General features: G+C 39.5%; 1 protein-coding gene across 8 annotated transcripts in view; it reads left to right on the top strand.

Moving 5' to 3' along the window:
- The first annotated feature begins 410 nt into the window (after positions 1-410).
- Positions 411-21,259, top strand: part of APBA1 (amyloid beta precursor protein binding family A member 1) — an 85,114-nt gene continuing 64,265 nt past the window's right edge. Inside the window, exons 1-3 of one of the 8 annotated variants that reach the window (XM_085567233.1) lie at positions 796-965; positions 15,171-15,242; positions 17,367-17,482. The gene's annotated coding sequence lies outside the window, so the exon portion shown is untranslated. The other 7 variants (XM_085567235.1, XM_085567238.1, XM_021549800.4 and 4 more) reach the window with 7 other exon arrangements.

The raw sequence follows: 21,259 nt of genomic DNA, 5'->3' as shown, positions 1-21,259 counted from the left end.
CCTGGCATTTTTTTTTTAATGGTTAGGTATCAATCTGGCTGTGAAAAAGTAACTGTATTTCTTCTGATAGGTAATTTTGTTTAAATACGATAAAAGCAAGACACTATGTGGAGGAGTTTAAGATATTTTCTGCATGTGTGGAGTCGCTGACGCAGTTAACTACAAGAAGGAGCTTGGAGAAGGTATGAGATACTTTACAGCTGGGATATAGATGCACGCTAAGGTCCAACACTTTGTGTTTGTGTATGTGAACACGGGTGTAGTATTTTGGGAAAGAGGCACTGCCAAGCCCTTTCTAGCATAGCAGTAAGCCTCCGTGCAGGCTGCATGCACAATTTGGTGAGGTGTACTGCACCTCGGTCATTGTAGCTTTCCCCCAGGTGAGGAGGACGACCGGGGCCCGCTCGCAGCGGCGATGAGGCTGCGGCGCCTTGGCACACCCACCCTCACACTTCCTCCTTGGCGGGCGGAGCCTCCTCCCTCCTGGGCCACCTAGGGGCCCGTGTCCAGGGAGGTGAGACGGACAGGTCGGTGCTCTGCAGGGCGTCCCTCGCTCCGAGCTGCCCGGGGCCGGCAGCCGGTCCGGAGAGCGCCGGGCGTGTGACCGACGAGGGGCCGGGCCGCGCCGCCCGCACGGCCGCGCTCCGCTGCGCCGGGAGGCCCCGGAGCAGCCCGGCCGAGCCGCGCCGAGCCCCGGCCCCGCCGGGCCGGCGCCGCCCACGCCCGTGGGGCCCGGCTCCTGCCGGGAGGGAGCGGGCGGGCGGGCGGGCGCGCTGACGCGTGAGGGCGGTGCGGCAGGAGGGGCCGGCCCGGGCGGTGCTGGCGGCGGCAGGAGGAGGAGGAGGAGGAAGAAGATGGTGGCCGCGGGAGGAGCGGCTGGCTGCTGGGCTCTCTGCCCTGCGCTGCATCGCCGCCCCCGTCGGAGCCACACTGCCTGCTGAGGAGGCGGCGCGGACCCGCACCAGGTGCGGAGGGGAGCGGGAGGGGGTCCGGCCGGGCCCCCGCCGCGGCGCGGGTGTCGGGGAGGCAGCGGGCCCGCGGGGCGGGTGCCCGACACCGCGGGATGCTGGCCCGGCCCCGCCCGGCGGCTCCTGCCCGCAGCGGGGTGCGGGCGCTGCGGCGGGCTCCGTCCGGCTGCGTGGGCGTGCGATCTCCGAGCCAGCGGGGCAGCTCGGCACCTGCCCCGCGCTGCGGAGAGCGGCGCCAGCGCGGCCATGACTGCCTCCATCCCGGCCACCGGCAAGGCGTTGCGTGCTTCCCTCTGTTTATTTATTCCATTATTTTATTTGGTGGGGGTGGGATGTGGCTAGAATAATGCTGTGTGGAGCCGTGCATACCCCAGTGCACGGGGTTGCTTTTTTTTTTTTTTTTTTTTTTTTTAAGATTTATTTTTCCCTACGCACACCTTTCCTATGGTGGATAGGAGAAATGGGGGGCGCGGGTGGGAGGGGGCAATGTGGGGATTTCGCATCCGGCGATCGAATGGTCGCCGTCGCAGCAGGACGGTCTCGGCAGCCTCTTGCGTCGGGAGATGCTGCCGGGGTCTGCGGCCGCGTCCCGCTTTGCAGCAGGGAACTCAAGGGGGGCCTGGATCTCCCCGTCCTCCCCGTGGAGCGTGCTCTCCACCCCTGGGCTGGGGGGAAGGTGACATCTGCTACCTTCTCGTTCTGGTTTCAGGAAAAGGAAGGTGTTTTTTTTTTATTTTATTTTATTTTATTTTATTTTTTTTTTCCCCAGGAGAAGCTGTTTGATAACAATGATTGCCTGAATCACAGTCGTGGCCAGTGCAGCCGTATGCATTACATCTCTTTGTAAGGATCAGAGTCAATAGGAGCAGTCTATCAAGACTTGTTTTACTGCTATCATAAATCTCTTAAAGAGAGGTGGGGCTGTGGGTCTAGGGTGGAAAACTATATCTTTTTGCTTTCTCCTGTTGTAGATTTTTTGGGCTGTGGGATTGCAATTTGGTTTAGAGAGTAAATTGCAGATATGGCTGTTTTCATAGCTGCTGAGGAACTGGAAGGTAGAGATATTTGCCTGACTCTGCATACATTAAGAGTGAGCTAATGTGGGTGTAGGGCAGATCAACCACGTAGCATTTTTCTTGTCTTTGACATGCGTCACGTTACACCAGCTGGTAAGAGTACACCCAGATGGCTGCAGTTTTGTGTCTGCTCTGCAGCTGTGGCCCATGGGTCCCAAATAACTTCCAATATTCCAGTCATAGTATTCTAGGTTCTGCTGCATTGCTGTTAAATCTGGACCACCTGCACCTCCCTTTCCAGCCCATATCAGGAACAAGCATGTGATGCCTGCCTATTCTTCCCAAAAGGTGATGGTGACATAGAATGTGTTTATTCTCTGTGTGCTACCAAATCAAAACTGAGGTGCGTGTTTACCTTTGTGTCTAATGCTGTGGGAGGAAGGAGCAGGATAGACTGTCCGGAAATGCTGTTCAGGAGGGAAGGAGAACAGTTACTGTTTAATTCTGTGCATTTGTGTGTGTTTGTGCAGAAAAATTAAGTGTCAGGTGAATGATAAGGCATGATCACAAGAAACTCTGAAAAAGCAGAACATTAGTGTTGTAGTGCACCTTAGATGAGTGTTTTGGATGTTTAATGAGTGAAATGCAAACCTTAGCAGAAGACAGCTTGCCTTCCTTGGAAAATGTGGTCTGAGATTGGTATATCAATGAGCTTTTAGGCCAAACTGATTTCTACAATGTAATGGTGGTTCAAGGTTGGCTGAGTACTGTGATTCATGTAATTCATTGCTCTGAGTTTTGGACATTTCTAGTTGTAGCTTAAAATGATACTTCTATTTTACATTAGTGCATTATCTTCCATTAAAATGGCAAACTTTCTGGTGACTGTGCTGTCTTTTAACAGATGCAAGGCCAGACTATCAAAAGTATTTACAGATTAGCTCTTCAGTTAAAAAAATGCAAGAATGCTGGGAAGGTGATTTGATACATCTAGGTACATAGAAAAGATAGTTTTGGTTTGTTAAGAGGGAGACATGCCAAAGATTTTGAGTAACCATTTGGTTACTTAATTTGAAATCCTTTTCACAATTTTCCTGAGTTGATAATTTAATTCTCAATCCTCTGTTTATGACAAGTTTGCAATTTCATATCTGTTGGGAAAGGAATGCATTCTGTTTTTTTTTTCTTTGTGCTTTCTTTTTTTTTTTTTTAAATTTAATAGAATTGCCTTCATGTATTTAAAAAATGAGAGCTAATGCTTTAGAAAAAATTTTGTGATACAGGATGTAGTGGCATCGTGGATGCCAAAAGTGAGAATCTTGGAGTCCGCCATGCATTTTTTATTTCCGGGCAGGGAACGTGGGTGTAGGTTTTTGAAGATATAAAACATCTTAAAAATGTGAAGATTTTGTTTGCTCTGTGGTAATGTAAGTAATCCATAACACTTTGAATAAAGGGAGTACTAATTTTGAGGCTCGAGTTGATCTATCTAAATAGGAACTCTTTGCATATGAGATTTGAATGGATTTTAATTGGACCAGGAGCTGGCTTCTAACTTCTTTGATACCCTTTTAACCCACAGTCATATGCAATCCTTATGTTCTTAAACTCAAAAAGCCTTCAAGATGAGGACTGTCCATCTTTGAAAGGTAGATAACATTTCTTTCTATAAGCAGTGCTTATTAGCACTACAGCCAGCCAAAAATTCGTGAGGGTAAAACAAAATGCTGTTCAGCTGCTTGTTTTGTATTTTTAACAGGCCAGTGTGGCTAGTCATTTGCAGTGGTTTTGTTGCTTGTCTTTAGATTCTGTCAGTGTGTGGTAATGTTTATGGCAAGCAAAAGCAGGAGATAGTAATTATAAGTCCAGAAAAGGTGGTAGGGAAAATAAACACCATGTTGCTACATGTATGTGAATTCAGGGTTAGTAACCAAAACAAATGAACATGCTAAAAAGACAAAAAAAGGAAATATAATATAAAGTTCAGTATTCAAATAGACTAATGAAAATGCAGGAAAAAACAAGCTGAGAGCTAAAACTTTTCACTATCTCATGGCTTAGATACTTCAGATTCAGCATTTTTTCCCCTTGGCACATGAATTGTCTGTTATTGATCATAGCTGCTCTGGATTTACATGAGATTATGAATTAAAAGAACCAGACCTTTTTTCTTAAGATCTAAAAAAAGATTATTAAAAATATAAGAGGTGCTTCAGATAGTTTAATACATGTTGTCCATGGCCAGTGCAGCTTGATTAATTACATCTTAACTTTGAAGAAGATCTTATTGGCATAGGCTTAAGTGAAGCCTTGAGAAATGCATTTTTAAATGTGTTTTTCTGGTTTCCTAGAAGGTAAAGATTCCTTCTTAATGAGAGTTCTAGCAAACAACCCTCTGCTCATTTATTTCCAATAGCTTGCCAGTAAAGCATATTTTGTAGGGATTACAGATTTCTGAGAAACAGAGTGATTGGTTTTTCTTCATAACAATGATTGATTTGGTAAGTCAGCTACTAAGAGCAGTGTGATGGTATTTTTCTGTTTCCACTGCATGCATCAGTGTTCTGCCAAAAATCTTCATGTTTGTTGCTTTACTGCAGGGGCCTAGGGAACCATCTTTATTTGCTGCTTTCACATATGCAGGCATGTGATGATAAGGTCTGTCCTAATTCTGAAGAAATAAATACAAAAGCAGTACAATGGATGCATGACAGCTGCAGATGGCAGATGACTTAGCTGAGAGATACTCCAGAGCCATAAAAATGTGTGTTTTCACAGTAAACCCTTTCTGCTAGAAACCATCCATGTTGACATGAGAGGAGGAATGAAATGCAATTCTGTTTCTAGGGAGTTCTGTTTCTACAGAGATGCTGCTAGGCATGTGGCATCTCACCTGGTCTGTTGTGTCTCCTGTGGCGATTTCTGTCTAATTAAAAATTTCCATCACAAGAAGTTTCCATCACCCATGAGTCTGTGTAAATAGCTGTCTGTGGATAAGCAATGGGGTTTTGAACATCATCAAGACAGCTGAAATAAATGTATTAGAAGTATGTAACACAGTATCTACTTTCCATGAGGTAAAATGTGAGTCTCTATTTTTATAGAGGTTCACGGTGAGCCTCTATTTTTCCTATCACTTAGCAAAAAGAGGCGACGTCCTCCAGTTAAAACCAAAAATTCAGAATGTTTAATTACTATTTTTTTGGGCCATGTACCTTCCTTTTGTGTTTTCCAGCCTGTTCTTGGGCTCTTTGCTCCGTCAGATCTTGTTCATAAGCCAGCAACTGAGAATTACTTGCGTCTTTCTGATGAGCACTTCCATGAATGCTGCTTTTCTTAAGAGGATGACCACCTTGTCACCCATTTGAGAAAAATGTAATTGTAGGGAGTGTGAGACTTCCTTAAAAATCTTTGAGTTAGTAACAACTGAGGAACACTTCCCTGGAATTTAGGCTGAATCCTTTTAATGGTGGTTTATTTCTATCAACAAATTAAACTCCTCTGAACCTTTTCTGTATATCAGGAACATGCCTGCTGAATTTAATTTTCAAACTCTAAACTCAAAAGTTGAACACAGGTCAGAAAAACATGAGAGCAGCAGAGCCATGGAGGCTACAAAATTTTCTCATTTTGGCAAAGATCATTTGAGTGACTACCCTACACTGACTCGCTTTTGCCTTATTTTTTCCATTTTGGGGAGGCATGTCAGGGTGAGAAATGCCTTTCTATATATATATGATTAAGGTGTTCATTCAATATCTAGTATTTATAGGTTTGGTGCCCTATATTTATTGTTTTGGTTAAATATTTTTATTTTGCTGCAAGAATTTTCACTTCTGTGCATAAGACAGTAGCTTTCTGATAATTTTTCTTGTGGTGGTTATTCTGATTTGGATTTTTTTTTAATAAACATGCTTTCTCAAAACTTGGGTGGACAAGAACCTATGGTCTGGGTAAAAGGAAGGTTTTTTTAAGACAGAAGAAGGAAGAAAAAACATAATGGAAGATTTTAAACATACATAACTGTGACTTGGTTCTTCTAATATATGCTTTATTTGTGGATTTAAAAAATATATTCATTCTGTTATGCAAGTTGCAGTTCATGGCAATGGTCTTAGTGTTACCGTGCATTTGTGTAGTGTCTATTCTGATGGGACTTTGTGTTTGAAATCTTGGTGCTTTGGAAGTCTCGAATGTAACTTTAGAGTAAATAAAATTAAATTGGGAAAAACATTTTTAAAAGAAGAGCTGAGACTGAAAAAGTGCTCACCAAAGTCAGGTGGAGAAGCACGGAGTAAAAACTCTTGCTCCAGGTTTTTCCAGGCTAACATCAGCAGAGTGCTTTAACTAACACTTCAAATCCAAAAAATAGGCAAAAGCAGTAGGTTTTTTATATGTTTCTATCCCAGATAAATGTTAGGAGGGTGGGCACTGCCTCCACTGTTGGAAGAGGAGATTGGTACATTTTTGTATGGTTTGTGTGAGGAGCTGAGGGTTTTTTCCTTCTTTTCCCCTAACAGCTTTCTTGCACCAGCTTTTTTATGATCACAGAGTAATTTGAATTTGAAAGGATCCCTGCATGCCATCTGATCTAAGTTCTGCTCAAATAAAGTGACTGAGACAAGGGCTGCACATGCCATGTTTGTAACCAGGGCAGGAAGCTCTGAAGATGGAGTGCTGTACCTCTCATGGGTGTCCAGTACCAGCTCGTGCAGCAGATTTTGCTAGAGTCCTGGTGGGATGTGATATAACTGCTGGACAGAAACGTTCCTCCAGCCTGTCCTCCTCATCCTCTGCTGAACAAGCTGCCCTGCAGAAAGTTGCTTGCTTTGCTTCAGGGCATTTAGGACAGTGGGAGTGTTGGGTTGAAGGCATGTGAGGGTAATGGTGATGTCCTCCTATTGGGTGTTAGTTTTTAAGTACTTCTTACCACTGCCATTCCCCTTAGGAAAGTACTGAAATACAGGTGTATTTGCTGTATTAGCCAATTCAATAACCTGAAACTTATTTTTTTTTGTTGGATTCTTAAGATAGCCATGATGGAGGAAATTATTGCCCAGAAGTTTCAAAAATTATGTTCTTGGTGTGAATTTATTTTGCGGTGGTTTCAAAATTAGAGTACTGTTTTTAAGAAATGGAAGATTTATTAAACAACATTCTTAGTATGTATGTACAATGCAGTCACATTTAATGAGAAAATCTCTCCCCTCTCCCAGTAAGAAGGCTGTAGTGAGCTGACAGAAATTTGTATTAACTAAAAGTCAGTCAGACAAAACCAGCCTTCAGCTTTGTAATTCCATTCTATTTTTAGTGGACATTTTATAAAACCTTTCCCCAAACTTGGTGTATATTTCTAATATTCACAGCTGTTACACCTTTTGTCTCAGAGTGATAAATAAGGATGAACTCAGAGTTCTGCTCTTGCTTAACAGTGATCATTCCTTGCTGATAAATGATTAATGTAATCCATTTATGAGATTGCCACAGCATCATTCAGATTTTGGCATCTTAATTTTATTAAGTAACATTGAGAAAATCCAAAAGTCCTCAGAATCTTCCTTGTGTAGGACCATGCTGCAAAGTGCATGGGAAGGAGACGTTTGAGCTTGATGCCTTCTTGGTGGGGAGATGGGCATTAGCCTGAGGACAAAGCACTGTACTTCTTAATATTGACTCTGCATTACTTCAGCATCCAGGCTTTAGACTTTTAACTACAGCTTCATGATGATTAGTCTGATTGCTTAGCCCTAGTTTAAAGTCATGGCCAAGTCAGGCAGTTATAATGCATTGTACTTTCAGTGTGGCACCCTTTGGCCCACACAGATTCTATTTGCAGTTAAAGTTGAGTGTGGATTTAACACATCTTTACATATCTTGCTATTTCTTTACCTCAGTAAACTGTAAAGACTGAATGTCTTTATTTCAGCCTAGGTCAAGCTGCTTTTAAATGAAAATTTGAAAGCTACACAAAACATTTATATTTTAAAAATAACACAAACTTAATGCTTTGATCAACAATATATCAAACATATTTTGGATTACAAGCAAACTACATTATTAAAAAAACCCTCATATTTCTTGTTAGTTACAAACTTGGTTATTTCTGGATTTGAAGTCAAGATAATCTAGCCTCTTGAACAAGATTTTTGTCTTAAAGAAGGCCAGATGAGTAAGCTGGAAAGAGAAGGGAAGAATATATTGCTTAGGATCTGTGTGCTTGTGTAATTGTTTTCTTAGATATAAAGTATTCTCAGTAATGTATTGGATGACTCTTTGGGTTATATTGGTTATCCAGATGACATGGAGCATCAGCTGATGTCTTCCATTGCTTTGGGTATGACAGTGCCTTTGTCACTGGTGTCCTATTGTTAGTTACCATTGACCAAGGACAACAAAGCATTTCCTAAAGATCTGGTTCCCTACCAGACCACCCTCAGGATAAATTGCCTCCTGATAGCAAATAAGAGCAGTTTAAGCTCAATGTCCACATGGAAATATAGTTGCGTGAAAAGTAAATACTAAAAGCACAATTGCAGCTTGTATACAGTTAACATTCATACAGTAGATTTTTAGAAAAGTAGAAAGGTCCCTACTTCAAAACTGGTTTTGGTGATTCTCTAGGAATTAAAAGTGGAGTGAACAACCTTTTTGTGCATGGAGCAAAACCAGTTTTTGTATGTCACATTTCCAGTGTGTTAATTCATATTTTATTGAAGATACCTTTTCTTCAGCCACTTTACCCATGAAGATAATGACTAGAGGTTCAAATATTTTTTTATTTTTTCCTTCCAGTATGTAACTGTTGAAATCTGGACAGTTCACAACTCAATTTTGATCTTCAATATTAAAGTCTGTGTTATGGTCTTGTAAGTAGTGACATCCACAGGCACTGTAGTGCAAGTTCATATATGTACACTGGGTATGATCTGCATAGCAGAATAGCATGAACAGCAGTAAGGTAAGAGTTCCTTTTTTACATTAAGAAGCAGAACTTCATTTGTATGTGAAAGAAAAGTTTTTAGCTGCTTGCCCAAGAAGCTTGTGTTTTCACACAGCAGTGTGTAAACCAGTAATTTTAGGGACATTGGCCATTTGAAACACTAAAGGTTATGTATACTTTTGTAGGTATTCTACACCAGAAAACCAGAGGGTGAAATTACCATTCACAGGATGGGATAGTCACAGGATCTGACTAACACAGTTTCTTGTGATAGAAGGAGGAAGATATCAGTTAAAAAAATTCCAAAATCAATCTGAAAAATTAGTAATCATATGAACTGTAAAGACTGAAGGATATTACACAAACAGCCCTGCTCTTGTTCTGTTTTTATAATATTCTGTGTCTGTGTTATTGTGCTTAGTGTATCAAAAAATCAGGCACACACCTCCCCCTTAAAGACTAACCTCCTCCAATCATGTGCAAATCCATAGTCACTTTATTTACTCTGCCTATTGAAGACTCCCTCTCTCCAGTGTGTGACAGGAATCCCATGGCTTCATGGCTTTTGCAGTATCTCACACAATTACTACAGTGTAGTAGTGTATAAACCTTGGTCACCTCCTTGTCTGTTTTAACTTTTCAAATGTAGTGAGGTACAGAGCAGTGGGTACCGTCCAGGTAAAACCCCCCCCTTAGGGTAGGTTTCATTGGTCTTCACCTGCCATCTGTGGGCATTCATGCTCAGATGGGAAGACATTGTTGCTAGTGCAAAGCCATCACAGCTTTGAAATATGAGGTTTTGTGCTGTATAGTTACCTATAATTCTTTGCATTTAGTCTGAACAGCCTATAATACTGGTGGGTTATAAGAAGGAGGCTTGTGGTTGCAGAGAAAAGTTGCTCAGTGTGAAGTAGCAGTCTGTTCTGCAACCTCATGGAAAACCCACCTGTTTTCCACTGGTGCCCTGCAATGCAGAGGAGGCCTTGCCCTGTTCTTATGTGTGGTCTGCTTGGACATGTCAGTGGAAAATGTGAGTTCATAGTGGGGAAAATGTCGGAAACAGAGGAGTGTAGTTGATTTTTTTTTTTCTCTAGGAAGACAAATTGGGATGTTGAAAGTGCAGAAAATATCAGTCACCTTTCCTGGCAGTTTCCAGGGAGCTTTAGGCTGGTAACAGAAGCAGATTGTTTAGGAAGAAAAAACCAGACTTGTCTGAGACTTTCAGTTTTGTGTTGTTCATGTGCAGCTGCTTAAACTCCCTGAAGCCTTGCAACCACTGTGACTTTCAAGATTAAGTCCAAATGTTTGCATTATTTTGACTAAAGTTATTCCTTTAATAGGGAAGTGGTTAACAACATAGGTATTCCATGTTGGTGCCTGTCCCTGCTCTTAAAAGTTACATCCTCTTTGGAGGAGAAGAGTGGGGAAGAGATTTGTGTAACTGGAGCATCCATTTGGTCCATTTTGATGACGAAGCATGTTGGTGCATTGTTAGTTGCTGTAACAAGGCAATGCCAAATATGTAACAGGCACTTAGCATACAATGTAAAAAGCGCCTGCTCTTATGCCTGAATTACATCTTCAGGCTTCTCTAATTTCTAATGTCTGCTTATTCTTGTACACTTGTTTGTTAAATTAATCTTTTGATGACACTTAAAGAAGCAATGATGACAGCTGTTTTAAAACAACATTCACGAAGTAAAAACTTTTTTTGAACGAAGAGGACAGAATCTCCCAAAAGATCTCTGAGATGCTTTCATTATCCAAAGAACAAATATTCTGGCTGCAGTCCTGCCTAAAGAGAAGATTACAGACCAACATATTAAGCTTAGGGGTGTAAATCTGGAAGCTGTTTTCTGCTGAGGAGAGACTAAAGCATTAGAAGTCTAGGCTTTTGTTCTGTTCTTCATCAACTGTGATAGGCTTTCTCCACAGGCAGTGGTTTCTGAATTCGGTTGTAGTGGCTCCCAAGTCTGCTCTTGCTAATGGTTATAGCCTAACACAAATGAGCACTGTCACTGGGAACTTGGGAACTGATGACATTTTTTACACTTTCAGTTGTGATGAGGCATTTAAGTGTCAGAAACAAACATGGAGTGAAACAGCAGCAGTTTTGATACACATTTTATGAGATAGCAACGGTACTGTTGGAAATTTTAACCTGAGGACTCAGGGTGGTAGCAGTGCCTTCCATTTTTGTTTCCAGTATTATCTTTATGATCACAAATTCTTCAGTCTCAGACCCACGTACCTCAGTGGAAACTTTCTTCTATTCTAGTTATAATTATATTTTGCCTGTTAATATATGTAGAATGTGAAAATTGAATTCCTCTTAAGGAATAGCATTGTCACCATTCAACTCCATTTGCAGGCACTTGAGAGAAGTGAAACATAATCTCATGTATTTTGCATCTGGAGTGTTTTGTTTACGTGACTAGTTTTGCTGTAGGTACTTTGTATTTTACATGCCTTTGAATTGTTTGTGGTGGAGATGTAGTAATCCTTCTTTTTCTCTTTTCTCCCATCTGTATCTGGTTTGTAAGTAATGTCGTATTTTCGATTTGTTCTTCTTTGTCCTGAGGAGATTAATTCTTCTGGCTCTAAATGTAGCCCTGTTCATGACTTCATAGTACATGAGGTGTTTTTCACAAGAAAAAAAAAACGTAATATATGGATGGATTTTTATATGCAATGGATCAAGGTTAGAAAAAAGCTTTTGCAAAGGATCTGGTGAACCTGTGTTGGAGGTTTGGGGAGAGAATTGCATTTAATCTAAAACCACATTTTTTCAGAAAAAAACACCACCTTTAGCTCTTGAAAATTATTGGACAGTCATAGACAGGATTAGTGGCAGTACATTAGAGCTCAAAAATTGACAGATGCTTGACCATTCTGAACATGGAAACAACTTCGCAGTCTGCAGTTTGGAGCCACTGGCCCAGAGCATCTAAATAAATCTTTGTTATGTAATACTGAAGACTTGGTAGTGGGTGGTGACCATTATGCATAGCTTTGATATATTAGACTCAGGGAAAGTCTTTCCCTTTTCTGTGGTCTTGTGAATTTATGGTCAAAGTAAGAAATTTTTCTCAGTTTAACATTTACCTCTTTTTATTAATACTAAATATATTGCTGGGGTGCTATCTCTGTGTACATGAGTAAGATGGTGTTTGGTTTTCTTCTGCCTTGCTGATTAAGGTGCTTAGTGAATTACAGGAACAGAAGACCTCATTGTGCCTGGCATGGGCAGTTTCTCTTGTTCCTGTCTGCATATCAAGTGCATGGCACTTCTGTAGTGTCTTACCAGCCAATGAAGTTATGCTGTTGTTGCTGCTGTGATTCTACACTGCTTTAGGTGAGGGTCTGGCTAGTTTATTCTATTTGTTAGGAACAAATGCATTCCTGGATTCTTTCTCCATTTTACCTGATAAACCTTACCCTGTCAAGGAAAGAACTAAAGAATTTTTGGGAAGAAATTGGGTAGTTAGTCTACCCTGTAAAATGGCATTTTGTTTCTAAATTAAAAAAGCCTTACTTTTTTCTTCAATTCTTTACATTTGAGGCATGACAGAAGTTCAAGGTTTTTAATGTCTCTTGTGAGGAAGAGGTTTCACTCTGTATATTTTCTTACCTGTTGAAGAGAGGAAACAAGGAGTACAAGAACTGATTTAAAAGTAATTAGAATCTTGATAGCAAATTTCTAGTGTTGAAGCATGTCTTGCTATTGAAGCTCTTTGCTTTAAATGCACTTAAAAACTTCTGAACTCTGCCTAAGTTTTGTGCATTTTACAGCTTAGGTTGCTTGTCTTGTACAAATAACACAAAAATGTTCACAGGGCGGGAATGATGCTTAATAATTTGAGAGGAACAAAATGTTATGTCCCCTTTGTTAATAAAAAGGAATAATTTTACCTTGTAACAATAAAAAGCCCTGGTAGAAACAGTATGAATCAAAGCTATGTATGGTGAGGAGGAATTACCTATGAATGATATGGTGAGATAGAGAAAGAACTAAGAATTGGAAAAAAACATCTCAACATTGATGTCTACCAGACTGTGGAATAATCTCCCAGGGAGTGAATACTCAGTAGTGCATGGGCTTCAACAATACTGTAGGGAGCAATCCTCTGGTTTGAACAGTCTCTTTCAGAGGGATTTTCATGTAGGTTTGCTTTTTACAGTCTAGGATGGATTTATCCTTGAAACTGATTTAAGTCAGTTTGTCACTAGATGTAGTTTTCTGATTTTTTTTTCTATGAGAACAACAATTTGATGATGTGGTGAATTATTTTGAACTCTAGTTTTGTCGTTGAAGCAGCATTCCATGACTCTTTCCCTTGTCAACTTTTTTAGCATGATATTTCAAGTTGGAGTAATCCATAGTAGAGTTTGGAAATGTACCTTATCTGTTTGGGTTTACAAAGGCAGATCAGGTGATTGTAGTGTAATTGCATATGGTTATGCTTTGCAGTGACTTTTTATATTCCTCTGATCGGAATGTTTTTAGCAAGGGTCTCCTGTACCAGTGGATCTATGATATAATTTCGCACATTACTACCACAATTTGTACCACTTGCCTTTCCTCCTTCAAAAATACAGGGGAAGTAAAACCTGTAGAAAAATCAGCTTTCATGTGTAAGGAGCAGATGGATTCACAGTGAGTGGCAAAGGAAGTGTAATCAAATGCTAGGTAAAAAAGAGTTTAGACAAAAATAGTAAAAACTGGGCAAATGCCCTCAATGAAATAACGGCCAACATGAGAAGAGGGTTAGTTAATTTTTTTGAAAGTGGGAAAACAGAGAGGGATGTTTCAGAGTTAAAAGTATTGGAAAAAACTAATTGTAAATGTTGTGAGTAACTGTAATAATAGTGATGAATTAGCAGAAACACAGAAACACTGCTAGGGAATAGGTTTGGAAAATTCTTTATGGGATTTGGTGTTAATGTAGTTTAACAAAAGCTCTTTTAGCTCCTTATTGTTAGATTTTAATTCCAGGGAGAATGTCATTTCTAGCTGAAGTACTTTTGACTGCCACAACTACTTATTGAAAGAAGGTGTTTGTATGCAAACGTTTTTCTGAAAAGGTGAAGTAGATATTTTAGTTGCAATATACCTTGAGCTATTTAAGAACATTTCTCTTTTCTGCCCCATAGAAGGTTCAAGCAGTGCCACTGTTAACCCTGAAGAGTCTTACTGTTGGTTCTCTCCAAATATTTTTCCCATGCTTTTAAAATCTGACATTGTAGAAATATTTGTTAGTAGTAGAAGAACTGGTAACATTATTTCTGTAGATTATTGCTGTAATCATCCTGACGTGTTTTGCATGTTTGCCCGTCACTGTAATACTTTCAGCATACAGAGCAGGCAGTTCTGCCTGTTGCATCACCACAACTTGCAGTAGACCAAAAGACAATAATCTGACATCAAGGCTGTCTCCATTGAGTGAGCGTGCTGAAGTTTTGATTGCACATGGTGTGACTGCAGTTGTATCAAACTGGTGTTGTGGGTTCAGTGCTACTCAGAATTGAGGAAATCACTGTGTGGCATATCACTGAATTAGTCAATTCCTTGGATGTATTTTGGTTGCAAGTATTGAGCAGTCTAAGAGGTTGTACATTTTGTTTCTTCTTCCCTTACCCCTTAGCTTTTCCAAAAAAGAAAGTTTTGAGTCAGAGTTGAAAAACTACCATTTTCAAATAAAGCACCTTTTACAATATGTACACAGCAGTTACTGATTAATTTTATGTTTTTAAGATCTTCCTGCTTTTGAAATGTGTATGAAATCCATTTATTTGACAGCCTTTTATAGATCTTTAAAACTGGAATAACAGTGAAATAGCATGTTAGTAGAAAGTTGTGTGGTTCCCATAGCTGTGTGCCCATGTGGGTAGCTGGCTCTGGTGGGGTGCCCCAAAAAGCCTGCTGCAGCTCTGATTTCTGATGTGAAGCCTGTTCAGCGAAACCGAGAAGTTACCTGGTGTTCTGGTGACCTGCCTGACAGCTGTGGTTTGCAACTGCTCTACTTCTGCTGTGCTGTGTGAGGTGTTTGAAGCACATAGAAAATCTGCCAGGATTCTGAGCTTGGTTCTAAGTTTGATAGTAAGTTGCTGATACTGCTTCTGTATATGTAACCCAGATCATAAATCATTGAGAGAGTGGTGAAATGGTTGGGCAGCTCAAGTGCAGACTTTGTGATTTCAACCAGCATGCTAATAACGTTAGCTTTATTTTTTCAATAAATACAGAACATGTAATTAAACAACTTCTGCCTGATGCCTGGAGCTTATTAAGGGATTTCAAGTCTTCCATGACTTACGGTAAGATTCACTAAAGCTTGTTCAGAGGTTTAGCTTGAATGTATTATTTGAAAAATAGTAGAAATACCTGAAAAATACCTTTTCTTTGTTTTCTTTCTGTGTAAAGCAACAATAAAAAGCAATGGAGGTGATATTGCTGCTTCAGTGTTGAGGGAGTAAGGAGAAAAGTAATGAGTTGGTAATCTCCTCTGTGTAGGAGATGACCTTTTTAATTTAAAGTAGCACTTAGTTTATTTTGATAGTAGTTATTACATTGCATGCTTCTATTTACATTTTCACTAACTTCTTGCTCTTGAATAGCTTGTAGCTTGTAAAGCTCTGTAAAGCCTTTTTCCGAGCTATGAATAGGCTAGCTGAGCATGGCATTGTGGAAGCCCTGGATAACAGCTGAGGCTATGCTTTTGAGCCTCAACATTCAAAATCTCTGAGGTGGAAATTAGTGGGAGTGAAAGGTATTATCAATAGCATATTTTCTGAGCTTAGCTGTATCTTACCTAAATGAGATTTTTTCCTGGGGATCCTAGGATTGCAAATCTTTAGATATTTGAAAAAGTAGGAAATAGAAATATCTAAGAGTCTTAAAGATTTTTTGACTTAGCAGGTCTCACTGATTTGCTTCTAGCAGAACTAGCAAAGTTCCAAATAGTGATTTTTTTGCATGCTCCAGGAATCTAGAAGAAGCAATGTTTTTAATGAGGAGAAAACAATTCAGAGGTATCTGATTTAAATCTCTATAGCTTTGCTCTAATCCTGCCATTAGCACAAAACTGTATTCAATTTTGTGGATTTACTTTTATTTAGAATAAATGGAGGTCCCTCCTTGCTTTGTAATCCATATGCTTTTTACTTATACTGTCAAAGCCTTACTAGGAAACTGAGCTGAGGTGGCACAGGCTCATTGTGCACACCTCAGGAGAACATGCCCATATACTACTTGAAAGAAATTTTGCCATGTAAGTTCCACATTTCTGCCATTTTGGGGTTGTTTTTTTTTTTTTATGTTTGTTTTATTGCTGTTGTTTTTTATGTTGCTCTCAAAAAAGAAATCTGTATAAATAACTTTATTCCTATCCCTTGTGAGCTGCATGTAGACCATACTCTTGTTGTGTGTGTACTGTCCTAACAGAATGGCTTGGTTGATGTCTGATTTTTTTTGAATTTTTGTTGAGCCAACCAAACAAAACCCACCACAAACAGAACCCCTCCAAAACTGCAGAAGCTTGTAAATTTAGACTCAGAACAGCTGTTTCAAGGCAATTTTTCTGTTAATAAGGTATTTTTTACTGTGAGCAGTTAAATTCTCCTCTAATATGGAGAACATTAGGTTTGCCTCAGGCTTATGAAGCTTGAAGGAATTTAAGAAAAAATTCCTTCTTATCCAGATCATATTTGTGGGAATGAGATACTGAAAAAAATTTCCTGGAACAATAGTCATGCAATAGTTTCCACATAAATGACTGAGGTGTTTTAAATTGCCTGTCTTTTACAATATGGATATATTTTTTAGATTATGCAGAAACTTTAAAAAGCTTTTAATTACTGTTTTGTCTGTTTACTTCTAAGTTTCTACACAATTTAGTCAGTGTTTTTGACATTAATATGGATCATGATACCACACTACCTTGTGCGGAATTCATCAGGGTTTTGTCCACTGCGACAAATTGTATAGGTTAATACACAAGCCAGCAGTGAAATCCTCTTGTGTTCTTTTGGGATGAAAGAGGCGCTATTCAGCCTTATTTTCAGTCTATCTTTTTAGTTTCTCCTGGGATGTAATAGGTGAATGGGAAAATAATCTTTCAGTGAAGTGACAATGCTGCATTTCTGTACTTGAGTTGTACTCTTGTACAATTCCTCCTATGCTTTTATCTTTTGCTTTCTGTCATAGCTTGCCCCTAGTTTATGGTCTTGTCAGAACTCAGAAAATTTCAATATGCAGGTTGCAAAATTTAGAAGAAATAATTTCTGGAGTAAAGCCAATCAGGAACATCATTTGTTAAATAATTGATTACTAAGTAGATGGATTCTGTACACAGGGAACCATATGAACTTTTTGGTAGTGTGATACTTGATAATTTGTATAGAATCTCATAAAATGACCTGCAGTTAAAAATGTTTCAACAGGCAGATGAATTATCTTCCCGTGTATGACCTGTAACCATGTTGCCTGACTCCTCCTTGACCCTGGCATCAGCGCCTGGCAAGAGAAGTTGGGACACCTTCTGATCCCTGCCACACTGGTATAGCCCCAAGTGTTTCAAAATATAAAGCTTTTTCAGTATCTTAAATAATTCAAAGCAGTAGTCTGTCTGGGGTACTCACTTTCACAATACAGTTAGTTCATGTTTGGAGATGAGTGAAACTGAAGTTAAAAAAACATGACACAAGAGTGGCTAGCACAGTGTAGACAGAAAAGCGCTGCTATGGGGAAGAACTTAATGAGAGGATCTAGGAGATTTGTCTGATCCAAAGCCGGGACTGGTGAAATGAAGGGAGGCATTGAGGCTCTGTGTGATGCACTAAATACGGCCACGGGTCTGTGATTCCTTTGCAGGAGAACACTCATAAGAAATTACACAAAGACAAAAAGAGCCTGATTTTTGTAAGATTCATAAAGATTTCATAAGTCTACTGTTCTTATACTGGTCTGTTGCTTTCTTGTCCACTTCCCATATCCTTACTAGGCATCTCCCTAGAAAGCGGGGAAGGTGGTCATGAAGGAGAAGAGAGTGAGGATAGGGTCATGCGGAAGACCTGCTGAGCTGTGGGCCTGGTCATGCCATGTGTGGACTGACCTCACCCTCCACCTTCTGGGGTTGCTTCTGAAGCTTTAAGAAATTCCATTATGTTTTAGACTTTTAAAATAAATTAAGAATTGGCCAGTAGCTAAAAAAGTTAAGTGTGAGAAATAAACAAATGTTTAATCAGTTGAAACTACTGTTTGTGGATTAGCAAAACAGCCTACCTTCCAGCCTCTTTAATCACAGGGTGTTTCTTTCCAGAGTTATGTTATTTATAGGTTATAATCTTACGAGCTTGAATGGCTCTGTTTTCTTTGCGGTAAACAGTAAGTGAAAATCAGGGACAGACTATCTTAAATCTTCAATGAAGATTTAATTATGCCAGCATTTTTGTTTGAGTAATACCAACTTGAATAAAAAATTATGTATACTTCACATATATAATTGAGTCTCCACAAAATTGCTTATGAACAGATAATAATTTTATTGTTTGTGCTTTAGAAGTTCATTCTTGTTTATGGCTTTGGTGATTTGTTTTCACATTTTTCATAGATCTTTAAAGAGTTAATGCTATATGAAGTACAGAATTTCAGTTATGTTTCTAAAAACAGAATTTAAATGTTTTGATGTTAAAAACTATGTATTTATAATTCTTCATAAGCCAAATGTGAGACCATGATTACTTAATTTTGCTTTTTTACTTGCTTTTTTCTTTCTGTCCGAGATTTAAGTTATGATTAATTGAATAAAATATTACTGGAGGAGATTATTAGAATCCTTAGAGGACTGTTTTTAGTTTCAGTACTTGTCATTTTCCAGTTGTAGTCATCTTTCATAAAAAGATCATGCAGCTAATAGTAATATTTTTATTTGCACCAACAATGTTTTTACAAATGAATGAATTCCTCAAGAGAGCAGTTTCAGTTACTTCAGAAGAAATACAGAATTTTGTGATAATCAGATGATTTCTTTTTTTGAACTGTTTTCTTGACATTTTTCAATAAATATTTGAAATAATTTTGAATCTTTGCTATCAATGTCACTACAGTGCAACTGCTGCTGTAGTGGCAAATAATTGAAAATAATGGGTTATAGAAAGGAAAATTCCTCTGTTAGAAACAAGTTTTCAAGACAGTAGATTGATTTAGTGTATAACCTTCTCCCTGTGATAAAATAGAATTTAGGCTGTCAAAATTGATGTATTAGCACATCGTAGTGGAAGGGTTGGCATTTTTGTTTCTGTTTTGTATTTTGTTTTCTGTCTTGGATATTACTGTCTGAATTGGCAGATGATTGACAGACAAAATATTCTTTGTCATGACTGAATCAAGAGATTTCCATTAAAAGCAGATTAAAGATGGTAGAATTAATCTAATTGTAGGGAGTTACTCTACTTCCATTTTTAAAGAATTTTAAAGATAGGGTTTTATTTTATTTTAATGACTTCTACATTTTTAATTTCACTTCCCTGAGGGAGAATTGTTCAAAGGCTGTGATTTATTTGGATGATTGGTTTTTTTTGACATGTTTTAAATTTTTTTTTTTCTGATAAAGGTGAGCTACAAAGGTATCCTCTTACTATGAGTTGAGTCAACTTTTTTTTGGTGATAATTTTTTTTTATTTTAAATGTAATATTTGCTTCACTTTGTAGAAGGTTTCTTGATAAGCCCCTGGTCTAAATTAATTTAAATATTTATTAGTTTGAGTGGCAGTGGGGAGAGTCTGGATGGATTCCATGTTGCACTTCATTTGAGATTCATTATAATTTCAGCTGTAAAATATAGTATGCAAACCACAGAGAGGAATCTCAATGTTGAGGTGGAAATCTGCATCACAGTGGTATTTTCAGGATTTTGACAGTAGTACTGAACATTTTCATCAAAGGTTTGAAAACTAGAGTGAGGAGGTAGTGGTCTTGAAGGGGATCCACAAGGCTATAGGAGGAAAAGAAAACAACTACAGTGTGAGTTCAGAGAGGATGGGAGGTGCCCTTCAGGAGGTGCCAAAGCAAGATGCATTGAACTGTGGGAGGGAGCAGCTGGATAAGTAGCGGGTCTGCCAAAACCTCTGTGGGGATTGCAGCTAATGTGAGATGGGTTGGCTATAAATTATTGTTACTGAAGGGAGGTACTGTACTGAGAGGAGGAATATCACCTTAGGAAAGGTGCAAAGTGCTCAGTGTGGGCTCAGGTGGTGTATCTTGTTTGGTATGCTGTGCTGGAGAGAGCTGGTGAAAGTTTGAAAGAGGGCCGTGGAAGTCTCTCGAGGACAGACTGTGTGAAGAAGGAATCCCCACAATTAAGTGGAAATTGTTTAGCTGAAGAAGGGATGATGTGTACAGAGCACTGAAAATATCTTCAGTGAAGAAATAGACAGCAGGAAGTCTGTTCTGTATTTGGCAGGATTGGGTATAACTAACCAGCTTTTACTGAGATGGTGAAGAGCCAGATGACAGCTTGGGAAAACTGCCAGCAGTAAGAATATCAAAATACTCAAATCTGACTAAGTAGCCATGGATAAATACACATATCAAAAATAAAATAGTTATCACTGATGCCTCAGGGACAGGCACATTGATATGGTTGTGTCAGATTGCATCTCAAGATATGACCCAGTGATTGCTAAGTTTCTGATATGCTGTCAGAGAATTGAAGTTTGATTGGTTTTGCAAACAGGAAGGTAAAATCAATCCACTTGGAACCACCTCCTTCCCTGCCCCCCCCCCCCCCCCCCCCGACTTCTGTTTTCCTTTTTTCTTATTTTTCTATTTTCCTGTTCTCCAGGCAGTATTCTTGCTGGTTAGTTCCAGACCAGTCTGGAAGAAGAGATGACAAAAGTAAAAAAGTTTCATTTTTAATTAAACTGCTGATGAGAAAATGGGAAAATATATTGACTTTCTCCTCTGAGAAGAACACAAACTGAACCTGGCAGTTGCCAAGTTGACCAGGCAGTTGTATGTGTTGGACCAGTAATGTTCATGTAGCTCTGGACCCATAGTAGATTGTGAGGGCCACCTGTGCCCTGAGGGGCATCAAGCACAGCATCACCAGCCAGGCAAGAGAAGGGACTGTCCTGCTCTGCTCTGCCCTAATGGACCAGGCTCCCCAGGGAAGTGATCACAGCATCAAGCCTGATAAGAGTTCTGGAAGCATTTGGGCAATGGTCACAGGCACATGGTGTGACTCTTGGGGTGTCCTGTGTGAGGCCAGGAGTTGTACCCTATGGTTCTGATGGGTCCCTTCTAATTCAGTGTATGATTATATGATTCTGTTTCT

This window comes from Lonchura striata, chromosome Z (assembly GCF_050655825.1).
Source record: "Lonchura striata isolate lonStrDom1 chromosome Z, ASM5065582v1, whole genome shotgun sequence".
NCBI classification, from domain to species: Eukaryota; Metazoa; Chordata; class Aves; order Passeriformes; family Estrildidae; genus Lonchura; species Lonchura striata.
This window is presented reverse-complemented; position numbering and strand designations above follow the sequence as displayed.